This window comes from Sinocyclocheilus rhinocerous, unplaced genomic scaffold, assembly GCF_001515625.1.
Source record: "Sinocyclocheilus rhinocerous isolate Xijiao unplaced genomic scaffold, SAMN03320098_v1.1 scaffold2213, whole genome shotgun sequence".
Taxonomy (NCBI): domain Eukaryota; kingdom Metazoa; phylum Chordata; class Actinopteri; order Cypriniformes; family Cyprinidae; genus Sinocyclocheilus; species Sinocyclocheilus rhinocerous.
In genome coordinates, this window is record NW_015634046.1 from 241,681 (window position 1) to 248,034 (window position 6,354).

The 6,354-nt window shown below is 36.7% G+C and overlaps 1 protein-coding gene across 1 annotated transcript in view; it reads right to left on the minus strand.

Annotated features, from left to right (window-relative positions):
* LOC107745363 (cysteine-rich motor neuron 1 protein-like) overlaps positions 1 to 6,354 on the minus strand; it is a 44,648-nt gene that overhangs the window by 13,140 nt on the left and 25,154 nt on the right. The gene's annotated exons all lie outside the window — the stretch shown is intronic.

Genomic DNA, 6,354 nt, shown 5'->3' on the forward strand with positions numbered 1-6,354 from the left:
GCATATTTAAGAGGTTTCAGTTGTTTTTGTTGAATTGGCCATTACAGTACCCATAAAACGAACTATTGCCAGAGCTACCTGCGACGGAAGGAATCTGCTGGAACATTGAAAATGATGGACTGGCCCCTCAAAGTCCGGACCTCAACCCCATCGAGCAAATTTGGGGCGAGTTGGAAAATCAACTGGACAGATCTATTGTACTTTGGCTTGAGCTGCAGAAGGCATGGGATAACATTAGTGTTGAAGTTCTCAGGAAATATACTGACACTATTCCAGAGAGATGTGCTGCTGTAATCGCTGCAAAAGGTGGACATACCGAAAGTGAATTAAAGAAGAACAGTACGACTCACTTCATCTGATATTTGTTGTGCTCAGAGCAACCATCTGCATGTTTCATGAACATTATGAGATGAAATCATGTTTTGGAGGCAAAAAAAGGTCAATAATTTCAGATCTGTCAGGTGTTCTTTAACAACAACAAAAAAACATGACCCTTTAAGACTTGCACTATATTTGTTTTCTATAAAAAAAGACCTCTAACACTAGCTTTCTCTATTCTTTTTCTATCCTATCTGTTTGTTTTCTTTTGATCTATTATATAATTAACAAAAAAGCAAAAACCTTGCTACGTGTACTGCATCAGAGTTTCCCATTAATTATCTAGACTTTGGTTTAAAAATGAACTGAAAATAAGATCTCCAACATGGCCTTTTGCCAAAGCATCCGTCAATCGAACCACGAAATCACGATATGGCTCAGTTACCAAATCCCAAAAAGCTGTTTAGATTGAATTAAATAAGTAGATATGGTCTGTTGTGCTGCATGAAGATTACAGCATTTAACTGGAATTGTCATGAGGAACATTTGTAATCCAGTTGTGACAGAAACTTACAGGTCTCTCTGCAGGTTTGAAGGTTTAACTCTTGCAGTTTTTAAAGAGCTAAGTATTGTAATTTTACTACTGTAATGTAAAATGTTCAAATCAATCAATACATAACTGAAATATATATATATTTTTTCAGTAATAATAATAATAATAATAATAATAATAATTATTATTATTCCTAGGACAGCAGTATAATATACAATTATATTATTATTACTATTATTATTATTATTATTATTCCTAAGACAGCATATTATTATTATTATTATTATTATTATTATCATTAAGACAGCAACACAATTTAAATTTATTATTATTATTATTATTATCATCATCATCAAGACAGCAACACAATTAAAATTTATTATTATTATTATTATTATCATCATCATCAAGACAGCAACACAATTTAAATTTATTATTATTATTATTATTATATAATAATAATAATAATAATAATAATAATAATTATTATTATTATTCCTAAGACAGCAGTATAATATAAAATTATATTATTATTATTATTATTATTATTATTATTATTATTAATTACACAAGTGTGCATGTGATGTGAATGTTTTTTACTCTGTTCAATTTGGTCAGTGAAAAGTGGTTGAAGCTCTTAATTTTGCGGTCAAAGTGCACAAGATTGATGCATTTAACTGTAAAATGCACAAAATATTCTTCCACACCCATCTTAGAGGGACAGAAGCCCACCTTAGTCTCACATAATCCTGTGGGAAACACTGAAACATTCTTTTCATCTGACCACTAATGGACACAGTTCCTTCACTGGCTCGTTCGTTCGTTCATCAGCATCACTCAGCCTCTCGTGAACACTCTCCTCATTGACTGCATTGTGTTTGTAATTCCCTCATTGTGTGCGGTCGGGAATATGATGCTCTGATACGGCTGTGGAGACGCTGTGATTCTCCAGGGTGTATTTTGGACGCCGTTCAGGAAAAGAAAAGAGGGAGATTGAGTTTCTCTGCTGTGCTGCTATTACAGGAGCAGCAGCTACTACAGGCATTTAAACACTGCTTACTTCAGGATGCTGTGGAGATAAAACACACCAGTCGTGTGGAATCAGACATGCAACATACTTTCTAACAAATGCAATGACAGCTGCACAAATCTACTGCTTAGTATCACTAATGAGGGAAATGATACATCATGAGTTGATGTACTTTATTTAACAGTCCTTATCAAAGGAAGAAGGCTCCACTAGAAATAATGAGAAATAATGTATCATATTGCATTTTCTGTGTCACAGCTTTAAAACTCTTCAATGCACTCTCTTCAAATAAGAGTTTTTTTAAGGCATATATAGTATTTCAGGACGGCTTTTATTTGATTTCTCTCATTGTGCATGTTTATTTTTAATTGCACATTGAGAAACTTGCTTTAAACATATAAAATAAAATTATTATTACTATTAGACCGCCTTGCATCTTATGTGCTGAATGAAATCCAATACTTGTGTCTAACTAATTTTGTGCTGCTGATTTCAAAAATAGTGCTTTGTTCTTTTATGTCACACTTTCCTTACAATATATGATGCATTTTGTAGCATTTTTGCTTTTGACAATCATTTGTGAGGTGAAGAAGTCTCGCAAAACACCACAAACACATGACTCCTGTCTTCATCTGAGCCAGATTACAACTATTTGATCAATTCTCAGCCCATTTTCACATGCACGAGTTATTCTGAAGACATTATTTTACATCTAATCCTGATTTACACACCTTTGTTAAATGATGCATTTCTGCATTAAAACTTTCGACATTTGACAGCTTTTGTTATTTTGATGAGTGCATTAAATCTTCATTTTTATTTTGTGAAATAACTACATGATGGAAAGTTTTACTGATATTTTGGAACTCAGCATCATCAAATTAACTAATATTAGGCTTTTTTTTACAAATCAGCAGCATGATGGAGGGTGGTTATTATTGTCTGAATTTTTAATTGTCGCCCGTTGCATTGCCATGCACTGCAATAAGATGCATGCCAACTTTTAAATAAACATCTCCAGCTTGTTCCTTTCTAATCAGTCTTGTTGTGTTTGAACATAATGCATCTTGTGAAAGCCTGAGAAACATAATCAACTGGAACAAGACGACAATCGGGACAGTCCCGAATGGGTTTCTGGGTCACAGAGACTATTAATTAACAGTTATTAGGTTATTTAAAGCCCAAAACGAGGCAGAGAACAGAGGCAGTGTGTATGCGGCTCATTGGAAATGTGTCGGCTGCGATCGAGCAGCAGAAACCGCTGAATAAATACAGTATCTGTAGCACGGTGTTTGCTTTAGCTCCGCTCCACACAAAGCTCACATTGATCAGCTTCCTCTCTGAATATTGTCACGGAGGAAAATGACGCTCACGTTAACGGCAGAAACGCTCTGAGTTCATCTCTGTCCTGTAGCTGAATGAATCCATTAAGACTCTTACACAAGCACAAGTGGTTTCCAGTACACTGCCATAAAACATTCTATGAAGTACCATGTACATACCATGCTATATAAATATAGCAATCATACTAGTCTGTACCATAATATATATCAAAGTACCATGGTTTTACCATGTTTTTTAACTATAGTACTATGGTAATACTACAGTTTTCCAGATGCTATCATGAAACAACATCTCAAAGTGTGCTCAGATAAAGTCTGCGATTAAAAGTCTAAATACGAACTCAATCGTTTCTCATCAAACAATCTGAGTTGCTCTCCACACTCATTTTACAGCTCGATACGATTTCCTCTGTAAAGATGTTAAAGCACAATCTGATGTCTTGTTAAGCAATAGCGAATTACCATCGGAATATTTTAGCATCTACAAACTCCATTAAAGGCATTATGTAACGTTTCCATGTGAGCATGTTCATATTTATGCAGACTGATTCAGTAAAGAGCATCAGAGGTCAAACCAATCTGAGCTTTTATTGTCATTCAAATAAAAGCCTGATCACAATCAGTAATGCACACATTCAGCGGCTAATGCATATGCCATTATTTACGTACTCAGTCGGGGATAATTAGCTATTCGCTGGCGACGGGAGAAATCTCTCGCATTTGGCACACAAAAGCACAAAGCCTTCATTTAAGGTGATATATTTGCTTGTGAAAATGGCTCAAATGTGTCCCGGGCAGAATGGTGTAATAGTATAAAGCACCTAGCAACACTAACATCACGTCTGGGCAGCGGACACACACACACTCACACACACACACACACACACACACACTCACACTCACACTCACACGCACACTCACACGCACACGCACACGCACACGCTCACGCTCACGCTCACGCTCACATTCACGTTCACGCACACACACACACACACTTGTGGGGACTCTCCATAGGCGTAATGGTTTTTATACTGTACAGACCGTATATTCTATTGTCCTACACCAACACACACACACACACACCCTCCAGGGTAAGCGGAAATTGTTTTTTTTTATAAGCACAGAAAGGCCCTTTGTAAACAATGCATATATCTGAGATCTCAGACGCTCTTTCATGAAAGTGAAGCGGCTCTTTGTGAACGTGTTTTTCTTTGCGCCGAGGGCACAAGGGCGGCAGTCTTCCTCCGTCGCGCGCAGCTCGCAGGCAGAGGAGGCTGTGTTGACAAGCAGGGTTTACTCATGGAAAAGCCTACAATGCACACTCTGTTCAGAGACTGACTTTGGATGCTAGTCAGCGCAAGACAAAGCCGCCCTGTGGGGCTTTTTTTGGGGTAAGCCCTCTGGTTTAACATCAATTTTCGGTATAGTTCACGTGAAGAGAAACAATGAGCCCAGCTCCAGCCACTTCAGCACAACATTGGAGGGAAAGAGAAAAAAATAGGTTGCAAATGGTATTTTGTGTTTCGGCGTGTGAGTCAGATGTCCGCTGACATATGGAGAGGCCTGAGTCTCATTTGAACTCATTTGATCCAATAAAACAATGACTTTTAAAGGAATCACCCAAACATGACCACTAAAATGGACACGATGATGAGAGAAAAAAAGATATCTCAATGCTTTTTCGTCTCTCACAAAAGTTTTGTGTTTCTTTGAGAAACGTTGCATGCTTTTACAAATGTTTCACAAAACTGTGCTTTTGCATGCAAAACCTTTGAGTTCTCTGTGTGCAAATGCAGTTTAAAGGGGGAATGCAAAACATAATTCAATGCTTTATTACTTTTCAATGCTTTTTTGTTCTCTCACAAATGTTTTGTGGTCCTTGAAGAGACTTTCTTGCAAATTCTTCCCCTAAAACGCAAAACTTTCGAGTTCACGGAGAGCAAACGCAAACTATAATTCAATGCTTTTTTAGTTCTCTCAAAAGCGTTTTGCGCTCCTTTGAGAAACTGCGATCTTTCACATATGTCTTGAGATCCCTCGAGAAACTTTGCATTTGCTTGCAAAACCTTTGAGTTCTTTTCGCGCAAATGCAAAGTTTCTTGGGGAATGCAAAATATAATTCAATGCTTTTTTACTTTTCAATGCTTTTTTTGTTTTCTCTCAAATATTTTGAGACATTCTCTCGCAAATTCTTCCCCCAAGAAACGTTGCATTTGCTCACAAAACTTTTGAGTTGTTTGTGCGCAAATGCAAAGTTTCTTGGGGGAATGCAAAATATAATTAAATGTTTTATCACTTTGCAATGTTTTTTTTTTCATTCTTCAAGAGACTTTCTCTTGCAAATTCTTCCCCCAAGAAAATTGGCATTTGCTAACAAAACGTTTGAGTTCTTTACGAGCAAAAGCAAAGATTCTTGGGCAACACAAAGGTTTAGTGAGTGAAAGCAAAACTTTTTTGCAAGAGAATGAAAAAAAAAACATCAAATAGTTGTTTTTTTTCCCATCTCATATTTTTCCATCATTGCAAAAGATAATACGGTGCTGTTTTTCATGAATGCAGTTTCTCAGGGAATGCAAACGTTTTGCGAGAGAACACAGTTTCTCGAAGGAACACAAAACATTTGCGAGAGCATTGTGTTTTTCCCCCCAGCTCATATCTTTTCCATGATTAACTGTACAAACCTGTATGACTCCTGTGTTCTGTGGAACACAAAAGAACGTTTTTGAAGAACATTGGAGGCCATTGAATTTCACTGTATGGACAAAAATATGTTCTTTCATGTTCTGCAGAAAAAGGAGGCCATACAGGTTTAAAACATGAGAAATTGACAGAATGATCATTTTTGGGTGAACGATCCCTTTAAAGGGGTCATATGATGCTGCTAAAAAGAACATTATTTTGTGTATTTGGTGTAATGAAATGTGTTTATGCGGTTTAAAGTTAAAAAAACACATTATTTTCCACATACTGTACATTATTGTTTCTCCTCTATGCCCCGCCTTCTGAAACGCGTCGATTTTTACAAAACTAATCGGTCTGAAAAGCGAGGTGTGCTCTGATTAGCCAGCTATCCAGTGCGTTGTGATTAGCCGAATACCTCAAGCGTGAGA